This window comes from Plecotus auritus, assembly GCF_963455305.1.
Source record: "Plecotus auritus genome assembly, chromosome: 4".
Classification (NCBI taxonomy): domain Eukaryota; kingdom Metazoa; phylum Chordata; class Mammalia; order Chiroptera; family Vespertilionidae; genus Plecotus; species Plecotus auritus.
This window is the reverse complement of record NC_137775.1, coordinates 131447405-131470736: the sequence shown is the minus strand read 5'-3', so window position 1 is coordinate 131470736 and position 23332 is coordinate 131447405. Positions and strand designations below refer to the sequence as shown.

Genomic DNA, 23332 nt, shown 5'->3' with positions numbered 1-23332 from the left:
TCAACATAATACTGGAAGTCCTAACCATAGCAATCAGATAAGAAGAAAATATAAAAGGCATCCAAATCGGAAAGGAGGAAGTAAAACTGTCATTACTCGAAGATGACATGATATTGTACATAAAATAACCTAAAGATTCCACCAAAAACTACTAGATTTAATAACTGAATTTGGCAATGTAGCAGGATACAAAATGAACACCAAGAAATTGATGGCATTTTTTATACACCAATAATGAACTCTCAGAAGAGAAACTAAAAAAAAATCCCATTTACCATAGCAACAAAAATATTAAGATACCTAAGATAAACATAACAAAGGAGGTAAAAGATCTGTACTCAGAAAACTACAGGACATTGAAAAAAGAAATAGAGGAAGATATAAACAAGTGGAAGAATATACCGTTTTCATGGATCAAAAGAATTAACATCAATAAAACATCCATACTACCCAAAGCAATCTATAGATTCAACACAATTCTTATTAAAATACCAATGGCATATTTCACAGATCTAGAATAAATACTCTAAAAATTTATATGGATCCAAAAATGACCCCAAATAGCCACAGCAATTTTGAGAAAGAAAAACAAAGCAGGAGGAATCATCATACTGGATATCAAATTATATTACAAAGCCATTTTTTATCAAACCTGCCTCATATTGGCACAAGAACAGGCATATAGACCAATGGAACAGAACAGAAAACCCAGAAATCGACCCACGCCGTTACACTTAATTAATATTTGACAAAGCAGGCAAGAGCATACAATGGAGTAAAGACAGTCTCTTCAATAAATGGTGTTGGGAAAACTGGACAGGTACATGTAAAAAAATGAAACTAGACCATCATCTTATACCATACACAAGAATAAACTCAAAATGGATAAAAGATTTAAATGTAAGTCCTGAAACCATAAAAGTCTTAGAAGAAACCAGAGGCAGCAAAGTCTCAGACATCTCTCGTAGCAATATGTTTATGGATACATCTCCTAGGACAAAGGAAACTAAGGAGAAAATAAACAAATGGGACTACATCAAAATAAAAAGCTTCTGTACTGCAAAAGAAGCCACCATCAAAATGAAAATGGAATCCACTGTATGGTAGAACATATTTGCCAATGACATCAGATAAGGAGTTAATTTCCAAAATATATAAAGAATTCATACAACTTAACAAAAGGAAGACAATCCAATTTATAAAATGGGCAAAGGACCTAAGTAGACACTTCTCCAGAGAGGACATACAGATGGCCAAGAGCTATATGAAAAAATGCTCAAAGTCACTAATCATCAGCGAGATGCAAATTAAAATGACAACAAGGTATCACCTTACACCTGCCAGAATGGCTACCATCAACAAATCAACAAACAAGTGCTGGCAAGGATATGGAGAAAAGGGAACCCTAGTACACTGCTAGTGGGAATGCAGACTGGTGCAGCCACTATAGAAAACAGTATAGAGTTTCCTCAAAAAATTAAAAATGCAATTGCCATTTGACCTAGTGATTCCACTTCTAGGAATATATCCTAATCAGAAAGAATGTAAGCAGTGCTATTTACACAAGCTAAAATCTGGAAACAGCTAAAGTGCCCATCAGTAGGTGAGTGGATAAAAAAGCTGTGGTAGTCTTAGTTGGTTTGACTCAGTGGAGAGAGTGTTGGCCTGCGGACTGAGGGTCCTGGGTTCAATTCCGGTCAAGGGCACATGCCTGGGTTATGGGCTCTGTCACCAGTGGGGGGTATGCAGGAGGCAGCCAGTCAATGATTCTCTCTCATCATTGATGTTTCTATCTCTCTCTCCCTCTCCCTTCCCCTCTGAAATAAATAAAAATATATTTTTTAAAAAGCTATGGTACATTTACACAATGGAATATATTTTTAAAAAAGCTATGGTACATTTACACTATGCAGCAGCAAAAAAGGAGGGATCTCTTACCCTTTGAGACATCATGGAGGGACCTGGAGAGTATTATGCTAAGCAAAATAAGCCAGTCAGAGAAAGACAAGTATCACATGATCTCACTTAGATGTAGAATCTAATGAACAAAATAGAAATAGAAACATGGAAGGATGGAAACAGACTGACGAATTTCAGTGTGAAGGGGGAATGGTGTGTGTGGGGGGGGCACTGGAAGAGCTTAACGAAAGAACTTACTAGTACATGCATATATGCATAACCCACGGACAATAGTTTGATGAAGGCATGGAGGGAGGAGGGAGTGAGGCTGAGTGAGTCAAAAGGAGAACATCTGTAATATTTTCAACAATAAAGATAATTTTTTTAAAAAAACAAGTACAGCCCTAACCAGTTTGGCTCAGTGGATAGAGCGTTGGCCTGGGGACTGAAGGGTCCCGGGTTCGATTCCGGTCAAGGGCATGTACCTTGGTTGCGGGCACATCCCCAGTAAGGTGCGTGCAGGAGGCAGCTGATCGATGTTTCTCTCTCATCGATGTTTCTAACTCTCGCTCCCTCTCCCTTCCTCTCTGCAAAAAATCAATAAAATATATTTTACAAAAAAGAAGTACAAATTGGTAATTCTAAAATAGTCATGTGGATATAGAGTACAGCATAGGGAATATAGTCAATAATATTGTTAATAACTATGTATGGTGCTGGGTTATAACTAGAATTGTCAAAGGGACCACTTCATAAATTATATAATTGTCTAACCACTATGCTGTTCACCTGAAACAAAAATATAATAATATTGAATGTCAACTGTAATTGAAAAATAAAATCATGAAAAAAATTTTTAAATAAGATGAAACCATCTCTGTTACTTATTGACACAAAGTTAATCAACATTTTAACTCTTTTTGTAAATGCTCTGCAATTTACCAAGCTAATCTTTTTTCCAGTTTATTGATTTTTAGAGAGAGAATGTGAGAAACATCGATTTGTTATTCCACTTATTCATGCATTCATTGGTTGATTCTTGTATGTGCCCTGACCAGGGATCAAACCCACAACCTTGAAGTATTGGTCGACACTCTAAGAAACTGAGCCACTCACCCCTGGCCCAAGTTAATCTTTTTTATAGGCCTGACTTTAGACCTGGCTATCTGTGCCATTTTAAATGAGATATTTGCCTCTTTAGTTCAACCAATTCTACTCTTTTTCATCTTTCCTCTTGTTTTTTTTTTCTTTTTTTCACCAGTCTTCTAATCATTTTCATCCTTTTGGCCCTCTCCTATCTGATGCAGAGAGACTTTATAAATATTTATGAATTGTTCCTTGTCTTTCTTGATGAAGGAAAACACATAAACACCACTTCCATCTATTCACCAGCTATTTCCTCTGCGTGCAAACTGGAACTGCTTTGCCTGATCACTCTGACGGTATTGGCTACCAAGTCTTTTATAAAAATACTAAATAGTGCATTTTTTCACGTTGTGCCCCAAGTGAAGCAAGTTTCTTTTATATACCAGAGGCCAATCCAAATGACACATGTTTGCTTTATCAACCTCTGTGAAAGTCTAGTGGTAATTTATATTGATTACATAATGAGAAACTCCATCCCTCGTACAACATGTTCTTTCAGCTGCAGAGCCACACCTGTAGAAATGCTAACTCACATCTGGTTCCATAAATCTGTTCTTTCTGATCCTCTGGAGAGATACTTTATGTAAACTATATAGCTACATGTGGAACGGGGAAGACCAAAGCCGATGGCTAACCCTAGTAACCATTTGTACCCCAAGTCCTGAGCTATTTACTCTCTTCCTTGACTTTGATGTCTTCCTATTTGAGAGTCAATTCAATCATTCCTTTTATGAAAGGTATCTCTTACCTGCTTTGCATATACTTAGAAAACAAATACAAAGTGCTGATATTGTTGCTATTAGGAGGTTTTAAGGACGACCTCTGAGTCAAAAATATTAGTTTCACTCATTGGTAATTTTTTTTTTTGATACGAAGATACCAAGGATGATAGCTACATTTCGTCATCATTATATATTTTCGTCTTTATTGATTCCATTGCATGTGTTATACTGTGTCTCTACACAAAAAGTAAACTTTAAAAACAAACCAACTGTTATAAATCAAATAACTAGTTACCTTGAAGACAACTCATTTGTACTTACTATTTAAACTAAAATTAATTTTTCTCCTCTTTCAAGTGATTGTCAGTAAAATCACAACAACGTTAAGAAAGTAACCTCGATACAAAGACAGCAATAAGCCTTATGTGGGACAGTTTTAAAGCCACAAATCCAAACGAGGTTAGCACATCTAATACAACCCCTTCATCAGAAGAATTGAGGCTCCAGAAGATTGAGTCACCTGCCTGACACCATCAAGTTGCTCAAAAGCAGCAACTGAATTAAACAGAATTTTTTCTATCGTCTGCTGCTCACCCATATTTCAAAGAACGCTTGAAAGCTCAGTATCTGGGAGGATTTTGTTGAGATGATTTCTATAAAGCAAGCTCTCCATCACTGATCTGTTAGTGATAGATATTTTTCATTAATAGTGGTGTTTGAAAACAAATCCTATAGGTTTCAAGATTTGGGAAAACATGGACCAGGCCTTCTTTTTACCTTCATTAAGGTCAAAGCTGTTGCAAGTCACTGTGGTGCGGTGCAACTTCAGGGCAGAGTTTCAGCAGTTCACTGGCCAGGTGAACACTTAATGCATTTGCCTTAACCTGTAGACTGGGAGTGAGTGCAAGGTGCTGCTGACCTTACCATCTGTCTGGAATGACAGGCTTCAGACGGCAGCTGTAGGGCTCCAGCACCTGGCACCAGGTGGAGCAGGCTGAGGAATCTGCTAGTGACCTCACGGGGAGCAAACCAGAGACCAGAGAAAAGAGTTCAAGAAAAGAGTCTGCTTATGCAATTTTCACTCAAGGTTACTTTCTTAACGTTGTTGTCATTTTACTGACAATCACTTTATCCATTAATTTATCCATAAGGTACACATTTTTACCATGTAACACATGATTCTGTTTTAAGGGGCTTAAACAGAAAGGACTTTAGGCAAAACCTAAGGTGATCCAAATAAAGTAAAAAGCTTTGTTAATAATAATGTATCAATATTGTTCCATTAGTTGCCACACGTGTGCATAGTAATGTTAGCAATGAAGGAAATAGGGTGTGGGTATAGAGAACTCTGTAATATTCCTGCAACTCTCCTATAAATCTAAAACCTATTCTAAAATAAAAGTATTTTTAAAATAATACAAATAAACAATCCATCCAATTGCTTGTTCAACTTGCTGGGAGCAAACATGCTTGTCTTCTACTCTTCCTCTTAAGTTCCTAGAGCATTTTAAAATTTTAATATATTCAGCCACAGATATCAAAATCAACGACATTACAAAGCATACAATTTACCTATGTGATCTCACGTATTAGAAATTTAAATGCCAGTGAAAGACAAGTTGAGTGAATGTGAGGGTAACATGATTCTAAGTAAGATCTGCAGGTGTTTGCTGTGTGCTTCCATTTTAGATAAAACTTTAAAAACCTTTCCTGACTACAGTACAGAAAAGGCTAAGAGTGGATGTTAATCTGCCTTAGGTATACTTTTTCAGCACTTTGAAGTTTCAGATTGTCTCCAAACAAGATGATTGTCAATATTGCTTTTAAAGGTGAGGATGGGGAAGAACTATAACTGCCCCAGAAGCAAAAAAAGAAAAAGAAAAAAAAGGAAAGTCTGAAACGGGGGTTGGGGCAGCCCCAGAAGAAGTCCACAGAAGCCCTCATGCACGGGACCATTTTTGAAAATCTCAAATTCTACACTTTGAAACTAGAGTTTCCTTTATGAATACATGACTTACATGTTCCCCCAAAAACCAACCAGCAAAAGTCTTCATATTTCAAATGAAAAAGAAAGGAAAATAGTGTCTTAAAGACATAACATCATCAAAAGTGTCTTTATATTCAAGATCTCATCAATCCTTCCGTGGGTGCTATAGGGAAGGGACAGGTTGTCAGTGTGGACATGAGGGAGGAACTGGGGCACTTTTCTGTTAGACCACCTCCTGAACTCTGAGGACCTTGCAAAATAGAAAAGCCAAGGTATCAAGAACTTTAAACTTTATTGCAAACACTCTCAGGAAAAAGAATTAGCAAGCTAGAAAGTATTCCCAATGGAAAGAGTAATTGTTTTATTTTCTCAACATATCTAAGAGCAGAAATAGGGAAAGGCACAAATGTTTTAAAAGATTCTCCTACAGCCCTAACTGGTTTGGCTCAGTGGATAGAGCATCTGCCTGCGGACTAAAGGGTCCCAGGTTCGATTCCTGTCAAGGGCATGTACCTTGGTTGCGGGCATATCCCCAGTAGGGAGTGTACAGGAGGCAGCTGATCGATGTTTCTCTCTCATCGATGTTTCTAACTCTCTATCCCTCTCCCTTCCTCTCTGTAAAAAATCAATAAAATATATTTTTTAAAAAAGATTCTCCTACACTCATTTCCTATTTACCCAAACACAGGTGGGTCAGCAGTTCCCGGCTGGCTGACTTAATCACTCTACCCAGTTTGGGGCCAAGAGAGCATTCCTTGGTAGATATTCCCATTCCACAATTGCCAAAACTATATTCCTTCCCTGCAGAGTGTGGTTGAAGTATTTGGATTTTTCCTTTTTTTCATCAGCAATCTTAAAAAAAAAAGACATATCTAAACAAGAGAGACATAAAGCCATCATGGTCAAAGCATAAAAGCCCCACAGCAACAGAACATTTCCAACTGCATAAATCTCAAGAGAGAAGAAACCAAAAATAGAAAGAGGAGGAAAAGTGGGAGGGAGAGGGGGAGGAGAGATAGAAGGGATAGAAGGAAAGAAGGGAGGGAAGAAGGGAGGGAAGGAGGGAGGGAAGGAGGGAGGGAGGGACGGACAGAACTTCAACAGAACCCTACGTCCTTTCATAAAGTATCTTCTTTCACTGTTTTTCTTCCATTCATTAATTGTTAGGGTACTTGCAAAGGAGAGAAAACAAATTATTACAGTAAGTAAACAACTAAATAAAAAGGATGAGAACAGCTTTTTCCAGCTGACACAGGGCTGCCCTGTCAAGTATTCCAGACATCTCGGACCGGTTTGCAGTGAACTGCAGGAGGAACATGCTCGCCTTGCTCGTGTTGCAGAGAGAAGGAGCTGCAGGCAGCCTCTCTCCCGTGACCCCGATGGATAATGGAAGTGATTCTTCAGAATGAACCCAAAGTTGCAGATGATAGAATCATAAAAAAACTACATTTGAAAGGGACTTAAGTCAATGTTTATTCTTTCTTTTGGCCTCAAAGTCTATTTCTACTTATGCTAAATAGCAGCCATGGCTAGGCCTTTGGTATATATTACTGAAAAGAATAAAATAACCCAGATTGCTGAAATCATATTGAAGGCAATGCTCAGTTAGCTTAACTATCATTTTCTTTTTCTTTTTCAAGCATTAGGTTTTCAACATGCACACATGTCAGACACATGGCCTGTAAGATCCCAGACACATGCCCGGAACATGTCTGCGTGGTAGTTTTAGGCATGGCTGCTTACAGACGCAGGGATTGTTCTAGTCTCTGGAAGAGGTGCTGAAGTGGTGGGTCACCCAATAAGGGCTCATCTGAGACCCAAAGCATGTTGTAACATTTGATGGTGATAGTGTGTGCGTGGGTGTGTGTGTGTATGTGTGTGCATGTGTGTGCAGCTGTCTTAGAAGCGCAGGGAATCTGTCCTGTGTGTAGTATGGCAGACAGCTGTGGCCTCCTGGAGATGCAGGAAGGGAAGGGGAAGAGGAATTCAAGTGGTGAGACAAGACCCAGAATAAAGTAGGAGAGAAGTGAGGAGGGGATAAGGGAAAATAGAAATGCACATTGACAAAAATATATAAAGGTTCTTGGGGTGGGATAACAAAAAAGAATCAGGACCTAAAAGTTTGTTGTTGTTGTTGTTTAAGGTACAGGAACAGAGGGAGGGTTGCTAGGTGAAGTGAGATGGATGGAGGCAGAAACCGCATCCGTCCCAGGTTGCCGGGGACAGGCCCCCTTTAGAACTGTTATCCTAGGGAAATTCTCACTAGCTCTCCCTTTCCCTCTCAAGTGCCCTAATATGGATAATAATGATATAGTCACCCTCTCCATAGACCACCTCTGGCCTAGGACAGCAAGAAGTGGCCATATCACAACTAAGGCTGGGAAACAGACACCAAGAAGAGCTTTCAGGAAGGGGAAAAAGGGAGACTGTGGTGGAAGAAAAAATGGGAAAAGGAGACAAGGTATAATGCCTGAACTGTTTGTAACCAACCATGCCAAACACGGATAACGATAGAAGGGCCATTGACAGGAAAAGTGTATAACAATGTAAGGATGGATGGAGAAGAGCTAGAAGGAAACAAAGACAAGAGGCAAATGATTCACAGCACAAATATGTGTAGGCTTCTAGCATTTCCCCCTGCATTTGGAGATCAGTGGTTATGATCACCATGTATAAAAATGACTGGAAACCACCAACCTTGCCTTCCACCCTGTGCAGCCACAGGCAGCCTCATTTGTTGTTGCCTCCTGGGCCAGCCGGCTGTTCCACAGTTGCTCACCTCTTCCTAGTGCTGGGCCTCTCAGACTTGCAGGCAGCCTGGGCTGAGCGCCCCCCCCCTCCCACCGCCCCAAGCCCCCTCCCCCACTCCTGCTGGCCACATACCAGACTGTCTGCCCCCGTGGTTTCTCAGGCTTCCGCAGATAGGCTGCAGTACATGAAGCTGCTCTGAAAGTGTGTCATTTCAGAGACCTCTTTTGACTTTTTGCTGGACCAGGATTTTGTGTTGCGAAAAGCAGAGACTAAATGTCAAGGGCAAGTGCAAAAGGCAAAGTGATTTTTAGCTAAGCATTCCCCAGATCTAGAGGGAAGAGGGAATGCCACCAGCAATAGGTTCTTTGGTACTTAGGGCTTCAGAAATATGCCACATGGGTATCTACTATCATTTTGAATTGGGGCATCGTATGCGTTGAATTGTGTCTCCCTCAAAATTCTTATGCTGAAGTCCTAACCCCTGTACCTCAGAATGTGATCATATTTGGAGATAGGGCCTTTATAGAGGTGAGTTAAAAATGAGGTCATTAGGGTGGGAACTAATCTAATGCGACTGGTGAATTTATAAGAGGAGGAAATTTGGACACAGACACACACACAGGGAGAATGCTACCTGAACAGGAAGACAGCCATCTATAAGCCAAGAAGAGAGTCGGGGCAGCCTTCCCTCAGAGCACTTAGAAGAAACCAACCCTGCTGACACCCTGATATTGGACTTCGAGCTTCCAGAACTCTAAGACAATATGTTTGCCTTGTTTAAGCCATCCACTTTGTGGTCTTTTGTTCCAGCAGCCCCGGGATGCAGTCTGGGCTAAGATGGGAGGATAAGAGAAGTGGACCAGAATTTTTATAGATTTGTTTCTTTCCCTGGGAAGACTAAGCAATACAGTTACCCAAAAGATCAGGCACCTCTATGGAAAGATTGTACTGGCTGATCCTGAGTAAATAATTTCAACTGCTCATGCCTCAGTTTCTCCCTCCTCCATGAAGTTGGGTACACAGCCATGTTCTGATGTCCCCATTGTGCCTAATTAAGGCAAAGGTCAAACTTAAATATGAAGCCTGATTGAGAAATACTGTGTTTGAGACTGGCTGGCCAGGCAAGGGGACTCTCATTGGACAGAGAGGTCTAGTCCTGGACTTCCCACCCACTCCTCACAGAATCAGCTCTGACTTGGCCTTCTGAATAGCTAAGTTTGACACAATCAAACACTAAAACAGCTTAATGTATCTGGACAAAGAGTCTAATCCTTTGGTACCTAATTCCAGAACACCTCTCCTTGAGTTGGGGAAAAGTTGTAAAACCTGCTTGTTAAAGGATCTCTGCTACCAGGGAAAAACCCACAAAAGTATTTCTACAGCTTTCTTTCTCTTCTTCTTTTTAAAAAACTTCTATAGGCCTTGGTTATCATTCTGTCTAACTGCCTTGAGTAAGCCCTGGAGTCAATAGTGGGAGAAATGGTGTTTAGCCCGCTTCCTTATATGGCAGCGAATGACAGTGTGCTTGTCCATTTGAGCTGCAGTGTGGCTCTCTGACAAGTTATAATGATTGGTTATGGAAAGCTCCTGCTCTGGTTTCCATCGCCTTCCTTGGGAAAGACACAGAACAGACAGCTGTAGGGACATGGAAAGGGTTGAAGTCAGAGAGCCGGGTAGAATCCAGCTCTGCCATTTGCCAGTGTGTGACTTGGGCAAGTTATTTACTTTACTGCCCTGAGGTAGTTATCTTCAACTCAACAGTGCCTGTCACACAGCTGTGCGCCTTCAAGGCAGCTGAATGAGCTAGCTAATCTTCTCCACCACCTACAAGGGTTCAGGATAACTATTCCATTTCTACTCCCTCTTCCTCCCAAATTCAGTCCTTTTTCTCCAGATAAAGTCTCAATCTTCTCCTCTCTCCCTCTCTCATTCCAGGTCTGAAACACTGAAAACTGACATAACAATCCAGCCTCAGGTGTAATAAAACCCCTTTGCCATACTAGATAAAGGTTATTTAGAATGGTTAAGGCAGCACAGATCCAATCATAAGAGCAGGGGAGAAAACTCTGTGGTTGAAGGGATGAGGGAGGTTGCCTGATTCTGCAGAGTAAACTGTTTAGTTAGAAAATGCTTATGTTGACCGGAAATAGGGTTTCCTATAGTTGGTATCTATTGTCCAAGTTGGCTCCTTTAATCCCATCTATGTTATGATCATGGACGAGACAACTTGGGAGAGTGTGTGGCCAAGGGCATAGGGAGCCTCGAGTCTACAGAGAGCCTCCATAGGAAGTCATGGATGATAGCTACTTATGTGCATAGTTTAGTGATATTACTTCTGATCCTTATAACATCCACAAAAGGAAGGAATAATAATACCCTTTCTGTAGGTGAAGAAACAGGCTAGAAAATGGTAAATTTTTCAAATCAAGTCTTCCTGATTCTAGTCTGTTCTCATATGGGTCACACCTCCAGAGCCACACACAAAACAGGAGTTTCCATCAATAGGAGTCGTTAGCAATAGTCAGCACAGCATGATGGTTGAGCACAGGGAGGATGGAGCCAGGTTTGAATCTTGGCTCTGCCACTTAGGAGCTGTGTGGCCTTAGATGTGTTATTTAACCTAATTGTAATTCAGTTTCTTCATCTGTAAATTGGGTTGTTATGAAGAACATCTATATGATTTTTATCTAATAAATATGTATATGCTACTTAGCATGGGCCAGGTACAGTTCCAAGCACTCAGTAATGATATAATTAGAGAGGAATCAATGAGTTCAAACATGAACATTGGCTTCAGCTTTCTTATCAAGAAGAAATCAAGAACACTTATTCTTCTACTCATTTAATTCACATAATAAGCACCTACTAAGCGTGGGGCAAGGCACTTTTTTAGACTCAAGTCACAGCCCAGAAAACGCCCCCACAAGGTTCCTGATTTCATGATGCTTATGTTCTAGAAGCTTAAGAAATAACAGATGAGTAAACAAATAAGTATTTGATCATAAACATTCATTATGAATGCAATTAAGCAATAGAGGTATTCTGATTAGCTCTCCTGTGGAGAAGCTAATTTTACCAACTTGAAGCCGTAGTGGTCTGCTAGTAAATATTTGACAACTAGCTCTGGGGTGTCTGGGCGGGGAGAGGAGTCTGATTTGTGGCATTTGCAAATTTCCCTAGTATAAATGGCTGTTCTCAAGCTCCCAAGGTACCATCAATGAACAAAGAATTGGGAAGAGAAGTTCATTTGCAGAGCATCCTATAGTATTTCCATCACACAGACACCGTAAACATAACTAATCTCCAGAGAGCATAGGTAATAGTAAAACATAGTAAAATAATTAGGAAGGGATGAGTTTGGGGGATTAATTACCTTGGATTTTTAAATATATATATTTTTTATTGATTTCAGAAAAGAAGGGAGAGGGAAAGAGAGATAGAAACATCAATGATGAGAGAGAATCATTGATCAGCTGCCTCTGCATGCCCCCTACTGGGAATTGAGCCCGCAACCCGGGCATATGCCCTTGACCAGAATCGAACCTGGGACCCTTCAGTCCGCAGGCTGACACTCCCAGGGGTCCTCAAACTTTTTAAACAGGGGGCCAGTTCACTGTCCCTCAGACCGTTGGAGGGCCGGACTATAGTTAAAAACAAAACAAAAAACTATGAACAAATTCCTATGCGCACTGCGGGCCCAGGACTAGTCGGCTGCTAAGCAGGACAGGCAGCGGCACCTGGCGGGCCGGATAAATGTCCTCAGCGGGCCACATGTGGCCCGGGGGCCTTAGTTTGAGGACCTCTGCATCCACTGAGCCAATCCGGCTAGGGCTTACCTTGGTTTTTAATATTTGATTTAATTTTAAGTTTATATAATTTATTTTTTTAAATGATGGTTCAACAACTGGTTCTCAAAAACTTGAAAATTTAACAACTGGTTTTTGGGAGCTGGTCTGAGCTGGCTCCACACACCACTATTTAGGATGCGTGGACGGCGCCGGTGTCAGAGGGAAAGGAGACTGAGTCAGTATGGTGTCATTATGCAGACGTGGATCCTAATCTCATTCCTTTTTAGCTGCTCTTCTCCAGCAAGCCTGCTTTCATGTACACAGTGGAAGCACAGCTTTGTAAACCAAAGAGCACCGGTACAAATATAGTAGCGATCTGACATTTTCATTGTACCAGGTCGCTCATGCAGAGAGGCTTGTAGCTGCACAATCCTGAGGGACTATGATTTATGTACTCGGCGTTCTGAATATGGTAGGTTCTGCTGCGCAACACAGAGGATGTAACTCCTGATCGCTGAATAAAGGAAGACCCTAGAGATGGACTTGCTGTCCGCCCCTTTCCACTTGTCTCTTATGGGGCCGCCAAGGAAGCAGCTAAGCCAGAGGAGATGTGGGGTGAAGGTGGAGGAATTTCTCCCCTTGTTCCCACCCAGGACTTGTACACTCCTTACCACAAAGTGGAAAACAGAGGGGAAAAAATCTTCTGTTTTTCTTGGTAAGTTACATTTCTAAAGTAACATCTTAAGGACAGAGCTACTTAAAGAGAAAATTTGTCCTCATTCACCCTTCCCCCGAAGCCTAAATTTCACTTAGTAATGGTGCCTGGAACAGGAAGTGGAAATACCATGAGAAATTTTATTCTTGCCACATTTCCAGTGCTTTACAAAAGCAGACACTGGAAATCTCATCAGAGAGCTTGACCTCACAGGGTTGATAGCTTCGTGCCCAAACCAAAGGAGTATGGGAAGCCGGGGGATGTTCACATATGTGATCTAGCTCTTCTGGGGAGATTTCACAAAACTGATGATTTGGATTACACAGCTGTGACTTTTAGAAAGAAATGATTCAAAACTAAACAACTAGGCTTCTGAGGAATAAGTTACTCCATATATCTATGATAAATTAAGCAGAGAGGTTCAGAGGTAAAATTAGCCTCTCCACAGGAGAGCCAATCAGAATACCTCTGTTGTTTAATTGCATTCATAATGTATGCTTGTGATTGCATATTTATTTGTTTACTCATCTGTGGTTTCTGAGTCAGGGTGTTTTAGCAGTATCGCCGAGGAGTTTTTACACCTACACATGCTGGACCCCCAGACCTACTGAATCAGAGTCTTCAGGGAGTGGGTCTCAGGGATGCATGTTTTCAAAAAGCCCTACACTTGATTCTGATTAAGATACTGGTTAAAATCTACTGGATGATAGGCAAATGGGGGCTGCATCGTATAATCGCAATCCATGAAATGTTAAAATGGAACCCTCTCTTGCTAGCAGAAGAAATAAACTGGTTGGTGTGCTGAAAAGGTTAACTGCCTGGGACTTAGGAATCGTGTGTTCTGGAACCACCTTTGTCACAAATTAACGGGGTGACCTTGGTCAAGTCACTTGCTTTGTTCTTTCATTTAATAGGTATTTATTGGGCTTCTGTGATGTGCCAGGCAGTGGGTGCATATTAATGAAAAAAAAAAAAAAAGATGTTTCCTGCCTTTAGAATCTTACTGATATTTTATCAAAGAAATCTACAAATACATGTATAATTTTACTTGCTGTGGCTAGAAAGATGAAAAATAAATAACTGGCTCATTTTTTAAAAAAGAATTTCTTAAGATCCCAAATGTCTTGCACAACCTTCCCACACACAATATAATTATTTGTTTTAGCCCAGTGGTCAGCAAACTCATTAGTCAACAGAGCCAAATATCAACAGTACAACGATTGAAATTTCTTTTGAGAGCCAAAAACCGACTTCTGTGCATGGGCCACGAAGTTTCAATCGCACTGTATGTGCGCGCCCACGCTTGGAACGTTGTGGAAGAGCCACACTCAAGGGGCCAAAGAGCTGCATGTGGCTCGCGAGCCGCAATTTGCTGACCACTGATTTAGGCCCACTGGTTGAGAAAACACAATACCAAAAGCTACTATGAACTCAATAACTATGTAAAATAAATGAACATTTCATTATCATAATGCATCTATAACCTTAGAAAAATAGCCGAAACCGGTTTGGCTCAGTGGATAGAGCGTCGGCCTGCGGACTGAAGGGTCCCGGGTTTGATTCCGGTCAAGGGCATGTACCTTGGTTGCGGGCACATCCCCAGTGGGGGGTGTGCAGGAGGCGGCTGATCGATGTTTCTTTCTCATCGATGTTTCTTTCTCATCGATGTTTCTAGCTCTCTATCCTTCTCCCTTCCTCTCTGTGAAATATCGGTAAAATATATTTTAAAAAAAATAAATAAAATGACCACCTTTGTATTAAAAAAAAAGAAAAAGAAAAATAGTAGCACAACATTATGTAAGATATGCTACTTACTTAGTTTGTCAAAAATATTTGCTGCATGTATATGGGTTCGTTTACCTCTCTCTTGCAATGACTTTGTGGTCTCTCAGGGAGCCGAGGGGCAGAGGTTAGATACCTATCTATGGACCACATCAATAACAAAAAGCCTGGCACTTGAGTAGCAATGGCCCTTTTCGTCCACAAGACATCACTATCAGAGACAGCACTTTCCAACCCTGGTAAGCTTCGACTCAGCCTCAGAATCCTTCTCAACATAGTGTTCCAGATGGCCACTGCCAATTGTCTGGAGGTGGCAAACAGATGAAAAATTATTTGTACCCTCTGGGCTAAATGACTCCTAAGGCCCTGCCCATCCTTTTTTTCTAAAACACATATATGAATCTATGTGGATTCAGTCCTACTGTTTTGAGAAACAGAAATGCCTTCTGTCCTTTTTACATAAAAGTTCTCCCAATTTTTGAAGACATCCATGTGGCCCCTACATTTTCTTTCCTTTGGGATAAACGGCTCCAGATCCCTTATCTGTTCCTCATATTCTGTTCTCCTGACCCCCTCTGGCCTTGGATGTTCAGCCCTGGCTTCACATTTGTCAGTGCATCTCCGAAGAATGAGCTCAGAACAGGGTGCGTTCTTTTTTTCATTCTTCTCAACAGACAATGAGACAGGTGTTCGGTGAATGAAAGATTACATTGGGAACATTGCCGAGAACTGAAATTTTCACTGATAAAGAGTACGCTACCTTTGATGCAGTAATCTAAGTATTGTGATTTACATTGAAATGTAGTATGTTTTATTTATTAACATTATGAAACCATTATTTATTGAATTTTAAAGATTGCCTTAGTTTGGGGGGAGCATTATCACATCTTTGACTCAAATGAAGCTTCTTGCCAACAAAATCACCAAGTATTTTTCTTTAGAATCTCTCTAACATGATTATCCATAATTCTTATCTTTTCAATTATCAGTAGTGTAAGCTTCCAGGCTAACCTCCCTCAAGGCTGGTTTATCAGGCCATGCCAAAGTGGTCATTAAGTACTATACTCTACGACCCTGACACTGGGTGATTGCCTTGTTAGGAATTCAGTCACAAAAATAAAAAATAAAATAAAAATTCAAACTCTATTCATTGACAGCTGTTGGACATTTTAGCTAATTTGCCTTCCATGCCTAACTTTCTCTTCTAACTAGATTTGCCCCCTATACTCCCCGCCCCCTCAGGGGTGACTACTGCTGCCAGACCCACTGGTAATTTATCCATAGGCATGCCAGTAAACTCTGATGTCCCCTAAAAATTTTGCCAAAGACAATAGTTATTAGCTGAACCAACCAGATCTCTTCTTTCAGAATTTGACCAGGAAGCACAGAAGGAATTTTCCAGTCTGTAGAACAGCAGAGAGAATCAGCCACATGTGCTACAGCTGAGACACATTAATGAGCGCTCATAGACATCTGCTGTGATCCTCGACCCACCTTGATTCCAACTCCACTCTCTTCGGACCCTGCTCCTAGCTTGGCTTCTGTTCATGGATTTCCTTGTGATTTAATCCCTTTATTAGTCCACATGTATCTTGTACTCCTGTCCCTTTACTTGAGCTACTGAAGCTATTCAACATAAGGGTCCATTTGTCCTGAGCACTGTGCCAAGTGGTCTCACACGTCACTCTACCTGTCCATAGGCTGCCTTGCTCAGCAAACTCTTGGTTTCTAAACCTCTGCCTGGCGTCTGATTTTTGCTGTTTCTCTTTCACTCAGTCTAGCGGCTAGACTCTAGCCCATTGTTGTATATTATATCCATCTGGCTTAGACCCTTCCCTGACTCCAATGGAACTAATGTCCTAATGCTCCTGGACCTGGGACCCCTTGAGCACTTGGCCCTAGGCCTGCCCATCTTTAGCACATAGATGAAATCTGCCTACTTCCACAGTTTGGGAATGTTACATGTGGGTGTAAAAGGAACTAATTACATATTCTGACTTAATCTGTCTCTCTCCAAGTGAGATGATTTCCTTAAAGTCAAGTGTTTTCATCCACATTTTCATAGAACAAGGTCAAAAGCCTCAGGAAATGATTAAAAAGAAATTTATCTTCATGTTATCCATCACTGATATATATATATATCATATATATGAAAAGCCATGTACTAAAATGATTATTTACTAAGAACACCCAATTCACTTACAATATAGAAAAACAATTATTCTCCTTCAACTATCCCTTCATTGCTGCTTAGCAATCCTGTTATTAAGCTCTCGGTATTCTCTCAGCAACACTCACTAGCAGCCATTCCTGATTTCTCCAGCCCCTAAATCTCCCCAGAAAACTCCTTGTTTTGAGACCATCTCCTTTTCTTTGTAATGGAGGCCACTTGAGGTCATCTCCTTCTATACATCTATGCATTCCTGCCATCCTTCCTTCCTTCCAAAGAACCAGGGAAACAAGAAAGAACACCTCCACCCATGTTCTGATCCATCCATACTTGTCTCCAATGGAATTAAAGACTTTCTACCACTCCCATCTGAACCTTCCCCAGCTCAAGGATTTCTCCCTGGTCAGTTACAAAGAATGGGTTCACAAAGGACCTTCGGGATTTAGGGATTTTACAGATTCCCAAAGATATCCAAAACAACGACAACAACAACAACTGGAAAGAACACCTGGCAGGGCCAACCTCATCACCTCTCCTTCATGGCCATGCCCTCCTCTTACAACATGCACCCTCCTTCTGCCAATTGTGAGTTTGGGGGTGAGAAGCAGAATGGTTCTTTTCCACAAAAATTGCTCTGACATCAACTCTGGCTGGTCTAACTTTTCTCCTTCTGTCTTAAAGAGTGAAGAGGTTTTCCCCTATCTCGAACCCATCTGGGCTTGACCCTGTGCTATTCTCTGAGCCTCATCCTAGAGCTGGGCCATTGCAAATTGTCAGTGTTGGCTCAGGAAAGCCCCCTTTTGACCTGAGGATGGAGGAGCTAGGGAAGGTGGTAGAGGTGGAGGACTGGGGGTTGGGAAGTTAAGGATGCCACCAGTAGTCAGTTACAGGAGAGCCAGCTGGGGATACTAAGGACTGAAGCAAACAGAGGTGAGAGGCCAGATCCACAGAGCAGTCTGGTCTCAATAGCAACAGGAACCACAGCCAGGTGCTCCTGATTATCTCACCCTCCCTGCAAGGCCCGGGCTTGACATGCTGGGATTAGTTCCATGCTTTTGGCTGGAGGCAGAGAAGCTGCCTCATTTACTAAGGCCTTTCTGTTGTCAGCACCTTGTCATCGGTCTTCAACTCAACCGAATCTTCAGATTTCCTGATTCCTGGCTATGGCCTTGCACCACGGATGACCCATCTTGTTCTACCTCCTGATACTTGTGTCTTTTTGTCTTTGATTATCAAAGCCAAAATTAAGACAACATTGGGGTGGACCAGCATTCCCTAGTTCTAGAAAGAGCTAGGACCCATAAAGTACCACGCAAGGATCCTCAAATATGAGGAAGGAGCAGATAATTAGGGATACTAGGTGAGAAGTGGGGATGAGACCAGCCAAGATGAGCATAATGTCCAGAAGACTCAAATTGCAGACAGTTTGGAGGAAATAGCCTGTACAGAAGATGGGGTCTCATCTCATTTGGACACTTTAACCACCGTGGGAGGTAGGAGAAGCATAAAAATGCCCATAAGACAGATGAGGTCGAAGAGTGGATGGCTTCCTCCTCAAAGGTCAGGCTATTTAAGGAGGAGAACCAGAGTGGAGACAAAGCTCTCACAGCAGTGCTCATGAGTGCAGCCTGAACTACAAGCATCTCTTTAAATTACCCAGCTACTCAGAACCTGTGGGCTTCTCTCCAATAACAAACTTGGATTAGCCTAACAAATGAGGGACTTTCAGTAAGGAGCTAATGATTCTATTTTCAGGCTCCGAGAGAATTTACCCAGAAAACTCTGTTTTAAAGTTTGAAAATTCTTTGGCAGCATCTTTCTAACCTCCTCCTTAGTCCTACCATGTTATTTGCATACCACTTTGTCAGCGTTTTCCCCTGTCCCCCCACCCTGGCCTCACCCCACCACATTTCTGAGACATGTGATCGATTGCAGGCAGATGAGGACCAAGCTAATCCCTTTTCATGCCCATCTATAAGTCAGTTTTTTGTCTTGCTAAAGAATGACCGACTAGTGAATATGCTACTGTGAAAATGACAAATGGAGACAACTACGTGTGTTTTTAAGAAAAGACTTACTGAGATGCCTTTTACTTAACAGAAGAGAGAATACCCAGGCTGGGTTCTGGAACTTTCCATGGCTGGACAAAGGACCAACCTATTGCCCCAGAGTAGAAGATCCCCAGGCCAGTCATAGGAGCCAACTAGAATTATTAATCGCCTCACTGTGGGAGAATGCTTGTGTGTATCTCATTTAAATCCTTTAAGCTGCAATTCAAACCTGGTTCTCCTCTTTAATGAAAGAATTGTATCTGTTTAAAGCAATCTTTTTAGCTGAATTATTTAAGTTGCACATTTCTATTGGCTTTGAACAATGGAAACAACCCAGTGTGTTACCTATGGTTTAACCCATTGTATATTCCTGGTGTGTATGCCAATGTATTTCTCTTTATTAAATGATTTTAATAAAATGAAAATCCTTGCACTGTGGTTCCACTGGGTTCTGTTTACCTCCCTGTTTGGGGAGATGTGTTCTAGCTATTATTTAACAGGAGGAAAGTAGTGCAAAGAGCTGCCTAAAGTTCAACATAAAGTAAAATATCAAATCCCTTTGCTCCATCACTATATATAGTAGAACACTTAAAGCATTATTATTTTTTAAATAATGTTTTTTTGGGAGGTGGGGAGCACATGAGGAGAGGAGAGAGTGGTGGTAGGAAATTCTGAACTGTCGGGGACTTGGAGATGTTGGTCTCGAAATGGAATCTATCCTCAGATACCAAGATTATAGATTCCCTTCCAAACTGCATTCCCTACATGGTTTAGAGAACAGTTGAAAAAGAAATTGCTCTCCATATTTTGATTGACATGAAAAACACTGTGGAAACAGTTTGGAACTTGATCTCTTCGAGGGAAGGATGATAATCAAACTACAGCTCTCGCCTGCAGCCTTTCTCTCACACTCAGAACCATTCCAGGAAAAGAAACTCACAGGGAATTCTGTTATCATATATCACTTCTGGGAGGAGAGAGAGGCATTCTCAAGAAAACTATCCCCCAACTTCTAAATACAAAGAGAAGAGATGATTTCATGATTCTCAACACCAAAACCACCTCACTCCATGGAATAAATTCAGATTGGGCCAGTCATTTGGAGTAGGGAACCTTGAATATCCAAGATTTACTTTAAAAATGATCAGATTCACCCTTTTTGCCACTGGTCTTCACTTAAGTTCCAATGCTGGGTGTCTGGTTTTGCCAACCCCAGTAGAAAGACTTTACTACTTCAGTTTACAAGTCCATCTGCACAGCCCTGGTAACAGAAGAATACCAAGCACTTTGTTCTCATCCAGTTTTTTTGACCATGTATTGCCACAGCACTAAAATCCCCTCCCCCCTTACAATCAGCTCTTTCTAAAAGGAGCTTCAGGCTACTACCAACCAGCTGCCTTGTACTACTGTTGAAGATGCCCAAATATGTCTGACTCTCTTGAAATGAAAGACTGTGTCCTCCCTTTCTAGAACCCACTTGCAACGGACAGCTTTTCAAATAATCCGGTCACACGCGGGCACACTTTCTAACAGAAAAGGAGATTTCTCAAGAAATAGTTTGGTGGGATGTTGAAAGTGAGTTCTTCAAAACACACCCACTAGTGCCTGCATGCTCGCATTATTAGGTTTTATAGGAAACAGATCGTGGTAGGCATCTTCTGTCTTAGCAGATATCAGATCAGTTACATTAACCCCCCAACCAGCGCTCAATGCCAGTGCTCTTTCTACCTCTGACCTTATCTCTTGGCAGCGCTAGAAGTCTAGTCTCAAGTACGGGTCGCAGAATAAAATGCAAATGCCTTTGGTTAAAAAGCATCACTTTTTGGCTTCTCAACCACCTAAAAAGTTGTTGTTAAAAGCAAATCCTCCTTAAATCGCTGCTAACAGAAGATGCAGGAGAGACCGCTGGTGTGAGCAGAGAGCACAGCACGCCCGTGTCACTAGGCGATCAGGTACAACCCCCATCGCACTCCTAAACAAAAGGCTCTTCTCCTCAAAGTTACCGGTGGTCCCTGCATAGACGCCTCTATAGATCTCCCCTCCCGTCCCAACTCGAAGAACAGAACTTGAAATCTCATCCTGCTTGTCTTCCGGGAACATCTGCAGGGCAGCGAGGCACGGTCTGGCTCTGAGAATTTGCATGGCTTATTGGCTTTTACAGCCTCGCGTCCCCGGCTGCCTTAACCAGGAATGTTGAATGGAACCGGAGGGAGCAAGTCCCCAGCCTCCCGGGAAGAGATGAAGAGAAAGTCCTCTGTGCCTTACCTCATAGGCTGGAACTTCTTCCCGGGGACTGAGTGGGAGAGGAAGGACGGACTTCTTTCCGCGGGAGCACAGCGAGAGGGCAGGCAGGCAGGCAGGCAGCGCAATACACACGGCTCTATTCAATAAAACTGCAGACCGCCCTTCCCTGGCCCCGCCCAGAAGTCCGTGCTAAGTGAACACACATCCCCTGTGTTTACAGTCGGCAGTCGGTGGTATGCATTGTCCTGTAGGTTTTTCTAATAGGCAGCCAATGACGACACCTCGGCCGAGGTGGATGTAGCCTGCCCGTGGAGATGCCTGTCATTCCCTAGGCATGCTCAGGAAATCACTCATCAGAAAAACCAAGACCTAAAAAGCTCAGAAACTGCGTGCAGGCTGCCAAAACCAGCCTGCTCCATGCCCTTTTTTGGTTATCCTTAGCAGGGCCTCTGGAAGTGAATCCATTGTCAGGAACAATCATAAGAAATGTTAATCTTGGAGCAAGAGGCTGTCTTGTGGAACACCAATGGAACTTTAAAAAAGAAAGCACAGTCTATGAAACTAAAAGTTCACAGTCCATAAGTTTATTGGGAGTGGGGGTGGGGAAGGGTTTTTAATTGAGGGAGCCTTAATAGTATATTTCTTGTGAAAGTGGTTGTAAATACGAAATGAAATAAAATCATTATGTCATTTTAAAGGCTGAAATGACTGGGACCCAGGACTGGTGTATAGACTAAATTCTAACCTAAGAGAGACACAGCCCCCTAAAATGTGTCTACACTTGTTATAAAAACAACTGACCAAAAAAGCTGGGGTCTTTCAGAGCAGGCAATGTTTGCCAGAATAAGTGTAGCACCAGACACTCAGCGAGGTAGGGTCCTACCGGCGTGGCTATCCATATTGGTTTTCCACGTCCCCTCCCTCTCCCTTGCCCCTTTGTTTCCTCAGATTTGTCAATGGGGAGCTATTGCAAGAAACTATGCACAAAGAGAGGGCATGGAAACACCCAGCACCTACTTTGGGGCTGGTGTAGACGAATGCATATGTCCACAGAGGTGACACTAATGTTCTAGTGACTTCTCAAAAGTACTCCGACCAACTCTTCATTGGTAGAATGTGTGCTAGGGGAGGGTCAGAATTAGGAGCTGCCGAATTAGAATCAAGTTAGCTGGCACACCTGTGCGTTCAATCTGCGGTCTGACACTTTTAAATATAGAATTCACTCAATCAGTACTTGATTCAACAACAACGAAAAATTATGAGCACCTCCTATTTGTCAGGTCTGGGGTCAGGTGCTAGATTTATGCCTTTTTATTGCCATGTGTTTGGAGACTATTTCATCACTGACAAAGAAGAGTTAATGTATTTTCCTTGGCTACTTGAAAGTCCAGAAGCTTGGTCTTAAAAAAATCTGAGGTTTTACTGTGTAGGGCTTTCCCTATTTATGAAGATACAACCTGGAAATGATCTCTACTTGGGAAAAATTCTCTTGACCTCTGTGCCTTATTCAGAAGAACGAGAACTGACTGGTCCAAATGGATGGTGTCCTTCTTCAGCCCGCTAGCATGAATAAGTTACCCAGAGGCATCTGTATCCATCTGAGACTCATCTTGTGATGAGTGCCTCCCGGCAGTATGGTCCATAACTCTTGGGAAGGCTACCCTGTTCCCTCTCCCCAACTGCTACTGCAGTATAGCCTAAAAAAGCTGCAGTGAAGGCTGCCAGGCCGAGGGAGAGGTGAGCTACAGGCATCCCAAGTTAGAACTCAGAATGCACTTTCCCAGAGAAGCAGAATAAATAATGGCTGGTGGGAATAGTACAGTCAAGGCCGCGTTTCCAGTACACTGTGGCTCAACGAGGCATTTGTGCAGCACCATCATTTGTAACATTGTTCCTGTGGGAAAATGTCTTCTGAACACAAATGACTGACTTGGAAATAAACTTTGAGAACACAGTATTGCTGCAGGGGATGTTCCATATCTGGACAGATTATTAAGGTAGAATAGATACCTTTTAGTCTGCTAAACTGCTGAGCTTGAAGACAGGGTAGAGCAGACTTCAATGATCTCTGAAAGCA

General features: G+C 41.9%; 1 protein-coding gene across 2 annotated transcripts in view; it reads right to left on the bottom strand.

Moving 5' to 3' along the window:
- CALD1 (caldesmon 1) overlaps positions 1-21633 on the bottom strand; it is a 210585-nt gene extending 188952 nt beyond the window's left edge. For both annotated transcript variants that reach the window (XM_080665722.1, XM_080665724.1), the window contains exon 1: positions 21277-21633. The gene's annotated coding sequence lies outside the window, so the exon portion shown is untranslated. The remainder of the gene's footprint in view (positions 1-21276) is intronic.
- Positions 21634-23332: the final 1699 nt, after the last annotated feature.